At 37.7% G+C, this 12569-nt stretch overlaps 1 protein-coding gene and 1 non-coding gene across 2 annotated transcripts in view; both read right to left on the bottom strand.

The window, feature by feature from the left end:
- LOC148548726 (uncharacterized) overlaps positions 1-12569 on the bottom strand; it is a 94345-nt gene that overhangs the window by 21358 nt on the left and 60418 nt on the right. The gene's annotated exons all lie outside the window — the stretch shown is intronic.
- LOC148548728 (small nucleolar RNA R71) lies at positions 12140-12243 on the bottom strand. Its single transcript, XR_015897320.1, has one exon. It is a non-coding gene; the product is annotated as a small nucleolar RNA R71 (small nucleolar RNA).

Here is a 12569-nt window from a genome sequence, read left to right as displayed (position 1 = left end):
AACAAGCTCATCTTCTGCTGATTCTGCTAATTTACGCGCAGGTAATATGGCGGAGCCCAGAAGGATTACTCTCCAGGAAGCAGGAGCTCCGGACTTTACACTGCAACCGTATCAAGCGCGTCATCCAAATCTGGCTGTAGATTTTCAATTGAAGACTGTGCTAATCAATCTACTGCCTAAGTTTCATGGCCTACCTACTCAAGAGCCTATCAAGCACCTCAGAGATTTTCAGACAGCCTGCTCAACTACTAGGCATCATGGTGCAGATGAGACTACTATTTGGGTATATGCCTTCCCATTTTCTCTTGAGGGGAAGGTAAGGGAGTGGTTCTACAGTCAACCTAAAGAAGTTGTTACTAATTGGGATATACCCATAAGGGAATTCCTGGAGAAATACTTTCCAACTGAAGTTACAGATAGACTGAGGAAAGAAATTTCCTGCATTATCCAAGGCGAATCAGAGACTCTTTACGAGTATTGGGAATGCTTTAGGAATCTCCTAGACTCATGTCCCCACCACACGATTGACTAGTTGGTGTTGATTAGCTATTTCACATAAGGCATGAAGCCTCAAGACAAGAATATATTAGATGCTGCGAGTAATGGCTCTCTGACTAAGTACAAGACGGCGACAAAAGCGTGGCAACTGATCGCCGATCTAGCTTAGTCTACCCGAAATGTAAGGCACAGGAACAACCATCCCAAGGCTATTGCGGAGGTTTCCTCTAGTAGTGAGACTGCTGCTCCCACAAAGACCCTGGAGAGATGACCAACATACTGAAGCAGCTACAGCTGAAGCAGCTACAGCTGAATCAACAACAACCTTAGCCTCCTCCACAACAACAATGTCAACAGTTGGTTCCTCAGAGAGTGTGTAGAATATGTGCCTGCTATTCCCACTACACTAATGAATGTCCACAACTCCAACAAGAAGACAACACCTTGGCAGCTACCAGCAACTATTATAACCGCCCGAATCAAGGGAATTATCAACAAGGCGGTAATTATAACCAAGGTGGGAACTACAATCAAGGTTGGCAAGATAACTCCAACCAAGGTTGGAAAGACAATTCCAACCAGGGGTGGAGAGATAATTCCAACCAAGGATGGAGGGACAACTACAACCAAGGAGGCAGAGACAACATGGAAATCAGAGGTGAAACAACAACAATCAACAGAACCCGTATCAACAAACCCCCCATACCAACAGCAGAACCAAGGCTAGACTTACCGAGCACCTCACCAAAGGCAATTCCAAGCACTTCAGAACAATCAACAGCAAGCCCCTCAAATTACTTACCCCCTTCCCTCTTCCAATGATGAGATGCTTCGCTCTATTGCGCAAGGACAAAAGGACATTCAGAATACACTTCAATCTACCATAAATGGTCTTAATTCCATTCTACAAGCTCTCATCTCCTGGTTGGAGCCAGCCTCTACTCCCAACAAACAACCTTCAAGCTCTAGTGCACTACCTTCTCAACCTTTACCCAAACCCAAAGGTGGAATCAATGTCATTACTTTGAGGTCCGGTACCACACTGCAAGAGAGGAGTCATAAGGAGCCAAGCTCAAGGGAGGACATTCAAGTTGAAGACATTGTTGAGGTAGAGGATGTTGAAGAAGAGGAGGAAGTACAAGACATGGTTGAAGAAGAAGTGGCTCAACCAAGGAATGGAGCACCAAAAGAAGATGAAGTTACAAGAGAAACCATTCCCATTCTTTTTCCACACCATGCTAGGAAATCCAGAAAGCAGATGGAACTAGACCCCCAAGATAGTGGAGATCTTCAAAAAGGTTGAGGTAATTATTCCCTTTTTTTATGCCAGTCATCAGGTACCTAAGTATGCTAAGTTTCTAAAAGATTTATGCATGAATAAAGATAAAATACATGATTTGGAAACTATTCCTCTAGGTAGCTCTATTTCTGCTTTAATGGGTGTTGTACTGGAAAAATGTAGTGATTCAGGTCCATGCATGGTTACTATTACTATTGAGGGTGTACAATTTTTTGACTGCATGTGTGATTTGGGTGCATGTGTTAGTATTATGCCATTATTTGTATATGATGCTTTGAGGCTCCCTCCCTTAAAAAGGTCGGCAGCACGTTTTGTTTTGGCAAATAAAAGCATAATCTCGGTGGTTGGAATTGCTGAAGATGTGCTGGTGAGCATTAAGGGGCTAACATTCCCTATTGACTTCTACATTTTGGAAATGCCCCCAAATGACTCAGGAAGACCATCATCCATCATACTTAGAAGGCCATTTCTGAAGACTTCAAGGTTCAAATTGGATGCCTTCTCAGGAACTTACTCTTTTGAGATAGATGGCAGAGCAGTGAGCTTCAACCTGGATGAAGCTATGAAGCACCCTCCAGAAGATCACTCCATCTTCCAGTGCGACATCCTTGATGAAACTGTAGCTACAGTTCACCAAGAAGAAGTAGAAGAGATGCACATGGAGCAAGATCCAAGAGTGGGGAAACTCTCTGAACAAGATGAAGACACCTTGCCACCTACCATGGCTCCAGATGATCAAGTACCCAGCCATGAGCAGAAAATGGAGTTGAAGCCCCTTCCACCCCACCTCAAGTATGCTTACCTTGAGGATCATCAGAAGCTCCCAGTTATCATTGCAAGGGAACTCACTTCCCAACAGGAGGAGCAGTTGCTTGGTGTGCTGAGAAGACACAAGAAAGCTATTGGGTGGAGCTTGGCGGATATAGTAGGCATCAGCCCTTAAGTCTGTGAACTGTATATTTTTAGAAGAGGGAGCAAGGCCTGTCTGTTAACCTCAAAGGCGGTTGAACCCCACCATCTTATAAGTTGTCAAGAGAAAGTGACCAGACTGCTTGAAGCTGACATCATCTACCCCATCTCAGATAGTGAATGGGTTAGCCCAGTACAGGTGGTACCAAAGAAATCTGGAGTCACAACAGTGAAGAATGAGCATGGAGAGCTAATAAACCACTATTTTATGGTTTATAATGTGTTTAATTGTGTGATTTTATCATGATCTTTACCCACTTATTCATATGATTAGCATGCATTTATATTTCCTTCCTAAAATTATTACATGATTGAAAACTTGCTTCCTAGAGACTTTTAATTATGTATTTTAATTCTCCTTTATTCCATTCGATGTTGTGATCTATGTGTTAAGTGTTTCAGGCTTTATAGGGCATGAATGAGTTAGAGATTGGAAAGGAAGCTTACCTTTTCCCGCCTTGGTCCCAGATCTTGTCTCAGCAGCCAGAATTTCCTACAAAGCTGGGGACACCAAAGCCATGCTCCCACGGGATGATCAGTATGTCCCTAACGGGAAATACATCAGACCTCCACCAGCCGCCACAAGCCATCCTACTAAACTGGTTGAAGATATTCCTTCTTCAACACCACAAGCACCTACAACAGACCAGCTGCTCCATCAGATACTCGAAAGGTTGGATCGGCAGGAACACAAAGCTAAGATGAGAGAGTGCCGTAACAAGCGCCGATTCACATACCTCAAGGAGCTGATTATGGGAAAATTCAAGGACTCGGACACCCCGGACTCCACTTTCTTTACCAGCACAGGAAGCCATGATGGTCCCGACTGTGGAGATACTGCTACCAGCCCACCTTTGTTCCTGACAGATGGCACCGAGGATGGTGCAAAGCCTTAAGTGTGGGGAGGTCGGTCAGTACCTGACTTTCGGAGGTAATTTCTCTTCACTAAACACCAATAAATTAGGATATTTAGTTAGTTTTTCTTTTGTAGAATAGGATAAATTGCATAGCAATAGGTTAGTTTCATGCATGTTCTACTTGATTGAAAAGACAATAAGTTTTCCTCTAAGACCCTATTTTCGGAACAAAATTTCACTAACTTTAATTAAAACTCTTATGTTAAATTTGCTTGAAGTTGTATTTGGAACATGATTTTTGAGCTAAAAGAACACACAACCTGTGAGATTTGAGCCTTTATGCATGGTTACAGTATTTAACCATAATTATTTTATTCTTGTGTGTTTACTTCTCTATGATTGTAATCTATATTTTGTTCCATCCTTTATGTCCAACGTTTATTATATTTATATGTTTGCATATGATTGAGGCCATTAATTGTTTAGCTCACTTATCCAAATTAAACATACCCTTTCAATTACCTTTGTTAGCCACTTTGAGCCTTTAAATCCCATTTATTCTATATTTTACCATATTACTAGCCTTAAGCAAAAAAAAATAATTATATAACCCAAATTGAATCTTTGGTTAGCTTAAGATAGAATTGTGTGTACTAATTAAGTATGGGAACATGTGGGAACAAAAGATAATAAGGGAATGTGTCATGATAATATAATGGAAATTTGGATACCTACTCATGTGAAACTATAAGAATTAAAAATCTATGTGCATTGATAAGCTATGTTTATTTTTATGTTCATGTTAAAAAAAAAACCAAAAATATTCAATAAATAAATAAGGGGACAAAATTACCCCAATGCTAAGTTAAAAATTCAAAGATCAATGCATGTATGATAAAATTAAAATAAAAAGTTGATACACGAGTATGGAATGTGAAAGGGAAATTCTGGGTAACCAAGTATGAATTCTAAAGTTATAAAGAATATATATAGGTTATGTTAAAGCTTGGGTTAATTAAAGATTCAGTTTATAAGATTACTTAGCTACATATGTATCCTTACCATTACCTTGGCCCCATTACAACCTTGAAAAGACCTCATGATGTTTGCATTGGTATATTAAATGTTGTTGATTGGTTAGGAGAAGAACAAAAATTAGAGAGCATGATTAGAGAAGGATAGAGTGATTGCCCTATACACTAGAGAGATTAGAGCGTACATACATCATCAGTGAGGGTTCAATGCTTAAAATTCTATGTTCCCTGCTTTCATGAGCTACCTTCTTGCATTTTTATCTGTTCTTACTGTATAAGAATTGAATTAGTGGAATTTGATTTGTAATTGTTTTGAAGAGCTTATTTACTATTGATCAAGTGGACAAGAATCATATAGTTGCATTCACATATATAGGTTGCATTGCATTGCATGAGTTTTACATGTTCCTACTCATTTATTTTATCTCCTTCAACTAAGCATGAGAACATGCTAATGTTTAAGTGTGGGGAGGTTGATAAACCACTATTTTATGGTTTATGATGTGTTTAATTGTGTGGTTTTATCATGATCTTTACCCACTTATACAAATGATTAACATGCATTTATATTTCCTTCCTTAAATTATTACATGATTGAAAACTTGCTTCCTAGAGACTTTTAATTATGTATTTTAATTCTCCTTTATTCCATTTGATGCCGTGATCTGTGTGTTAAGTGTTTCAGGCTTTATAGGGCATGAATGAGTTGGAGATTGGAAAGGAAGCTTGCAAAAATGGAAGGAACACAAGAAATTGAGGAGATGACCAGCGAGAAGTGACGCGGCCGCATGGCTCATGCGACCGCGCGAAAGAGAGGAAATCACAGTGACACGGCCGCATGGCTCACGCGACCGCGCAGATTGGAATAGCACAAGTGACGCGGAGGCGTGGACGATGCGCTCGTGTGACAGGGCAAAACGCCGAATGACGCGGCCGCATGAATGACGCGATCGCGTGACGTGCGCGATCTGCATAATCTGCAGAATTCGCTGGGGGCGATTTTGGGCCCTGTTTTGACCCAATTTTCGGCCCAGAAAAGCAGACTAGAGCCAGAGAACATGCAGAGACCGAGAACAACATTCATTCTACACAATTTTTAGTTTTTAGATCTAGTTTTACTCCTTCTCTAGGTTTTTTCTCTGTACACATTCATAGTTCTTAGGATTTTATTTCTATTACTTTTTGCATTGGGATATTGGGAAGAGCTATTACCTCATCAAGACTTCGCCATTCTAGTTCGTTTTCTTTACTTGGCTCTTACTTTTCCATGTCCTTTAATTTACTCAATTTTACTATTGAATTATTTTAGGATTTATTAATACAAGAATTACTTTTATTTTTAATTGATTTCTTTGATTTTTATTTATCATGTCTTTCTTTAATTCCCTTTCCTATGTTATGAATTCTATATTCACAATGAGCGAGTAGTTCCCTAACTTGATGGGGAGTTGATTGAAAGGAACCCTTGAGTTGGAATGCTCAAAAAGAAAAATTGTAATTGAGTTTATTGTTGGATTGCCCTCTAGTCACTGACACCAATCCCTTTTAATCGAGTGGGTTGGAACTTGTGAATAGACGTAGCATTCCAACTTGTTTGACTTTCCCTTACCTAGTAAGGGATAACTAAACATGACAACCATCAATTGTCAATTAATCTTGAGAGTACTCCAACAAGAATAGGGCTTCCAGCTAATCTACTCCCAGTCAAGGCTTTTATTTAATTTACATAAATTCTCTAATTTAATTTCCTGTTATTCAATTCAAACCATTTTGAAAACATCTGATTAATAAAATAGCATACCTTTCTGCAACTCGTTGGGAGATGACCTGGGATTTATACTCCCAGTATTTTAATTTTAATTTTTGTGACACCCTTCTAAATTGATAAGCGGATTTCTGGTTGGTTAAGAACTATACTTGCAACGCATATCTTAAAACAATTCTTGACTCGCCAATTTCCGCCACGTCAAGAGCTCCTGACAACTAGAGTGCAGAACTCCTGGAGGGTGTGCATTGATTACAGGCGCCTCAAGCAGGCTACTCGCAAGGATCACTAGCCAATGCCCTTCATCGATCAGATGCTTGATCGCCTGTCAGGTAAATCACACTACTGTTTTCTAGATGGTTACACTGGCTATTTTCAAATTCATATAGCTCCTGAAGATAAAGAGAAAACTACTTTTACATGTCCCTTTGGAACGTATGCATACAAGAGGATGCTATTTGGCTTATGTAATGCACCGGCTACGTTTCAAAGGTGTATGATGAGCATTTTCTCAGATCTTCTTGAGAACTGTATGGAAGTTTTCATGGATGACTTTAGTGTGTATGGTGATTCATTTAACCTTTGCTTGGATAGTTTAGCTAGAGTATTAGATAGGTGTGTTAGTTCAAACCTTGTATTAAATTTCGAAAAATGTAATTTTATGGTCAAACAAGGTATTGTTCTAGGACATGTTATTTCTAATACTGGTATTTTTGTAGATCCGGTAAGGGTAGATGTGATTTCTGGTTTACCTTACCACTCCTCCGTGAGGGAAGTCCATTCGTTCCTTGGTCATGCAGGTTTCTACCGGAGATTTATCAAGGAATTCAATAAGGTAGCATTGCCTTTATCCCGACTGCTGCAGAAGGATGTTGAGTTCGAGCTGAGTGAGGACCGCATAGAAGCATTTGATACGCTGAAGATCGTCTTGACTCAAGCTCCGATTATGAGAGGACTCGACTGGAGCCAGCCATTTGATATTATGTGTGACGCCTCCAACCATGCAGTAGGAGCGGCGCTAGCTCAGCACGAAGGTAAGAACCCTTTTATAATTGCTTATGTTTCTAAGACCTTAGGCGCTGCTCAGTCTAATTATACTACCACTGAAAAAGAGCTTCTGGCTATTGTTTTTGCTCTAGATAAATTTCGAGTCTATTTACTTGGTACTAAGGTGGTAGTATACTCAGACCATGCAGCTCTAAAATATTGTTAACTAAAAAAGAGTCGAAACGAAGGTTAATACGTTGGATATTGCTGCTGCAAGAATTTGATTTAGAAATCAAAGATAGGAGTGGTTCCTAGAATTTAGTGGCGGAACACTTGAGTCACCTAGAGCACATTAAGAATGACTCCACTCCTATCAATGATGCTTTTCCATTTGATAGCTTGCACGCAATATATGAGGTAGTTCCTTGGTATGCACCTATTGCTAATTAACTGGTTAGTCATACCTTCCCTCCTAATTTTACTAAGCATCAAAGGGACAAGTTGAAAAGCGAGTCCAAATATTATATATGGGATGACCCATATTTATGGAGGTATGGTACTGACCAAATAATTAGAAGGTGTGTGCCACAATCAGAATTCCATTCAATTTTAGAGGCCTGCCACTCCTCTGAGAGTGGTGGACATTTTGGTCCTCAAAAAACAGCTAGAAAAATTTTAGACTGTGTATTCTGGTGGCCCACTCTTTTTATGGATACTACTACCATCTGTAAATCTTTCTCTCCATGCCAAAGGTTTGGGAATATATCCAAGACGGATGAGATGCCTGATGAGCGGATAATTTATACCCTTTTTGGCATTGTTTTTACATAGTTTTTAGTATATTTTTATTACTTTTTATTAGTTTTTATTCAAAAATCATATTTTTGGACGTTACTATGAGTTTGTGTATTTTTCTTTGATTTCAGGTATTTTCTGGATGAAATTGAGGGACCTGAGCAAAAATCTGATTCAGAGGCTAAAAAAGGACTGCAGATGCTGTTGGATTCTGACCCTCCTGCACTCGAAGTGGATTTTCTGGAGCTACAGAAGCCCAATTGGTGCGCTCTCAATTGCGTTGGAAAGTAGGCATCATGGTCTTTCCAGAAATATATAATAGTCCATACTTTGCCCGATATTTGATGGCCCAAACTGGCGTTCAAAGTCAGCCTAAAACATCTTGGCGTAAAACGCCCAAACTGGCACCAGAATTGGAGTTAAACGCCCAAACTGGCACCAAAGTTGGCGTTTAACTCCAGGAATAGCCTATGCACGAAAAAGCTTCATTGCTCAGCCTAAGCACACACCAAGTGGGTCCCGGAAGTGGATTTCTGCACTATCTGTACTTAGTTACTCATTTTCTGTAACCCTAGGTTACTAGTTTTGTATAAAAACTACTTTGACTTATTTTATATCTTTGATAAGTTTTATGCTATCATAGACCATTGTACATGTTTGGAGGCTGGCCTCACGGCCATCCCTAGACCTTTCACTTATGTATTTTCTACGGTGGAGTTTCTACACCCCATAGATTAAGGTGTGGAGCTCTGCTGTTCTTCATGAATTAATACAAGTACTATTGTTTTTCTATTCAATTCACGCCTACTTCTTCTCTAAGATATTCACTGGCACTTCAACCTGATGAATATGATGACCCGTGACACTCATCATCATTCTCACTTATGAACGCGTGCCTGACAACCACTTCCGTTCTATCTGTAATAGCTTGAGTGTGTATCTCTTGGCCTCCGGGTTCCCGACGCATGGTTGCCTCTCCTGACAACAGATCATTCCATTTCGTGAGATCAGAGTCTTCGTGGTATAGGCTAGAACCATTGGCAGCATTCCTGAGATCTGGAAAGTCTAAACCTGATGAATGTGGGGCACAAGTGACAGTGTGCAAAAGGACATTGGTCCGATTTCGATGCTAGCGGGAACCGACAGATGATTAGCCGTGCGGTGACAGTGCATATGGATTTGTTTTCATCCGAGAGGATCATACAGCTTGCCATGGAAGGAGGTAACACATGGTCGGAAGAAGGCAATAGGAAAGCAGAGGTTCAGAAGCAACAAATCTCCAGACGCTTATCTGAAATACCCACCAGTGAATTACATAAGTAACTTTATCTTATTTTATATTTTATTTATATTTCAACTATCAAAACCTCATAACCATTTGAATCTGCCTGACTGAGATTTACAAGGATGACCATAGCTTACCTCAAGCCGACAATCTCCGTGGGATCGACCCTTACTCACGTAAGGTTTATTACTTGGACGACCCAGTACACTTACTGGTTAGTTGTGCGGAGTTGTGAAAAAGAGTTGAGATCAAGATTGTGTGTACCAAGTTTTTTGGCGCCATTGTTAGAGATCACAATTTCGTGCACCAAATTTTTGGCGCCGTTGTTGAGGATTGTTCGAGTTTGGACAACTGACGGTTCATCTTGTTGCTCAGATTAGGTAATTTTATTTATTTTTAAGCTTTTTTTATTTTTGAAAAATTCAAAAAAAAATATACAAAAAAATTTATTTTGTTCTTCATAAATTTTAAGAAAGAATTCTAGAGTTTCAGATGATGCTTTTATCATCACAGGAGCTAGTTGATTCCCATCAATTTGGCTATTGTATGTAATGTCCTGCTGAAGCTTGCTAGCCATGTCTAATCTTTTTTAGACTGAAGCTTTAGACTAACATTGCATGATTCCTGGAATTCGTATTAAAAATTTTGAATTTCTTTATTGTCTTTTCCAAATTAATTTGAAAAATCCAAAAAAATTTAATAAAATCATAAAAAACAAAAATTTTATGTTTCTTGTTTGAGTATTGTGTCAAATTTTAAGTTTGGTGTCAATTGCATCTTTTTAATTTTTCTTTAAATTTTCGAAGAACACATGCATGGAACTGTTCTTCATGATCTTCAAGTTGTTTTTGATGATTTTTCTTGTTTGATCTTTGCATTTTCTGGTTGTGTCTTTTCTTGTTTTTCATATGCTTTCTTGAATTATTATTGTCTATAGAATAAAAATTTTTAAGTTTGGTGTCTTGCATGTCTTTCTTTTCTTAAAAATTTTCAAAAATATGTTCTTGATGTTCATCATGATCTTCAAAGTGTTCTTGGTGTTCATCTTGACATTCAAAATGTTCTTGCATATTTTTCTTGTTTAGATTCATAATTCTTATGTCATGTTTCATTTAGTTGTTTTTCTCTTTCCTCATTAATTTCAAAAATCAAAAAAATATCTTTCCCTTATTCTTCTCATAAATTTCGAAATTTTGAATTGATTTAGTCAAGGAGTTTTAAAATTTAGTTATTTCTTGGTAGTCAAGTCAAAATTTCAAATTAAAATTTCTATCTTTTTTAAATCTTTTTTAAAAATCAAATCTTTTTCATTTTTTCAATATTTTCGAAAATTCTAAAAATTTGATTTTCAAAATCTTTTTCTTAATTTGTTTCATATTTTCAAAATTAATGCTAACATTTAATGTTTTAATTCAAAAATCTCAAGTTGTTACTTGCCTATTAAGAAAGGATCAATCTTTGAATTTTAAAATCATTTCTTCTAGTTTCTTGTTAGTCAAGTAATCAACTTTAATTTTCAAAAATCAAATCTTTTTAATTTCCTTTTCAAATCTTTTTCAAAATAAAATTTCATTCATATATTTTTCAAAATCAATTTCAAAATCTTTTCTAACTTCTTATCTTTTCAAAATTAATTTTTAAATCTTTTTCAATTAACCACTTAACTTTTTGTTTAATTTTAAAAGTTTACTATTTCAATCATATCTTTTTTAAAACCACCTAACTACTTTTCTCTCTCCAATTTTCAAAAATCACTAACCACTTTTTCAAAAATATTTTTTAATTAATTAATTTATTTAGTTTTCAAATTTTATTTTACTTCTTCCCTTAATTTTCGAATACTAACCAATAATTAAAATAAAAACAAAAATATTTTTCTTTTATTTTAATTTAAAATTTGAATTCTCTCTCCCTCATCTCTTTCTATTTATTTATTTATTTACCAACAATTCTCTTCTTCTTATAATTCGAACCCTCTCTCCCTCTCTGTGTTCGAATTCTTCATCTTCTCTCTTCTTTATTCTACTCTTCTATTCTTCTACTCACATAAAGAAATCTCTATACTGTGACATAGAGGATTCCTATTCTTTTCTGTTCTCTTCTTTTTCATATGAGCATCAGCAAGGATAAGAACATTCTTGTTGAAGTTGATCCGGAACCTGAAAGGACTCTAAAGAGGAAGCTAAGAGAAGCTAAAGCACAACACTCTGGAGAGGACCTGATAGAATTTTTCGAAAAAGAAGAAGAGATGGCCGAACCCAACAATAATGGTGGAGATGCAAGGAAGATGCTTGGTGACTTTATTGCACCCTCTTCTGACTTCTGTGGAAGGAGCATCTCAATTCCTGCAATTGGAGAAAACAACTTTTAGCTTAAGCCTCAATTAGTTTCTCTGATACAGCAGAACTGTAAGTTTCATGGACTTCCATTGGAAAATCCTCATCAGTTTTTAGCTGAATTCTTGCAAGTCTGTGATACTGTTAAGACCAATGGGGTTAATCCTCAGGTCTACAGACTTATGCTTTCCCCTTTGCTGTAGGAGACAGAGCTAGGACATGGTTGGACTCACAACCTAAAGATAGCCTGAACTCTTGGGAAAAGTTGGTCAATGCTTTCTTGGTCAAATTCTTTCCACCTCAGAAGTTGAGCAAGCTTAGAGTGGAAGTCTAAACCTTCAGACAGAAGGAAGGTGAATCCCTCTATGAAGCTTGGGAAAGATACAAGCAATTGATCAGAAGGTGTCCTTCTGACATGTTTTCAAAATAGAGCATCATATGTATATTCTATGATGGTCTGTCTGAATTGTCCAAGATGTCATTGGACCACTCTGCTGGAGGATCTCCATCTGAAGAAGATGCCTGCAGAAGCCCAGGAACTCATTGAAATGGTTTCAAATAACCAGTTCATGTAAACTTCTGAAAGGAATCCTATGAATAATGGGACAACTCAGAAGAAAGGAGTTCTTGAGATTGATACTATGAATGCCATATTGGCTCAAAACAAAATATTGACTCAACAAGTCAATATGATTTCTCAGAGTCTGTCTGAAATGTAAGCTGCAACAGGCAGTACTAAGGAA

Source organism: Arachis ipaensis, chromosome B8 (genome assembly GCF_059453495.1).
Source record: "Arachis ipaensis isolate K30076 ecotype BB chromosome B8, ASM5945349v1, whole genome shotgun sequence".
Classification (NCBI taxonomy): Eukaryota; Viridiplantae; Streptophyta; class Magnoliopsida; order Fabales; family Fabaceae; genus Arachis; species Arachis ipaensis.
This window is presented reverse-complemented; position numbering and strand designations above follow the sequence as displayed.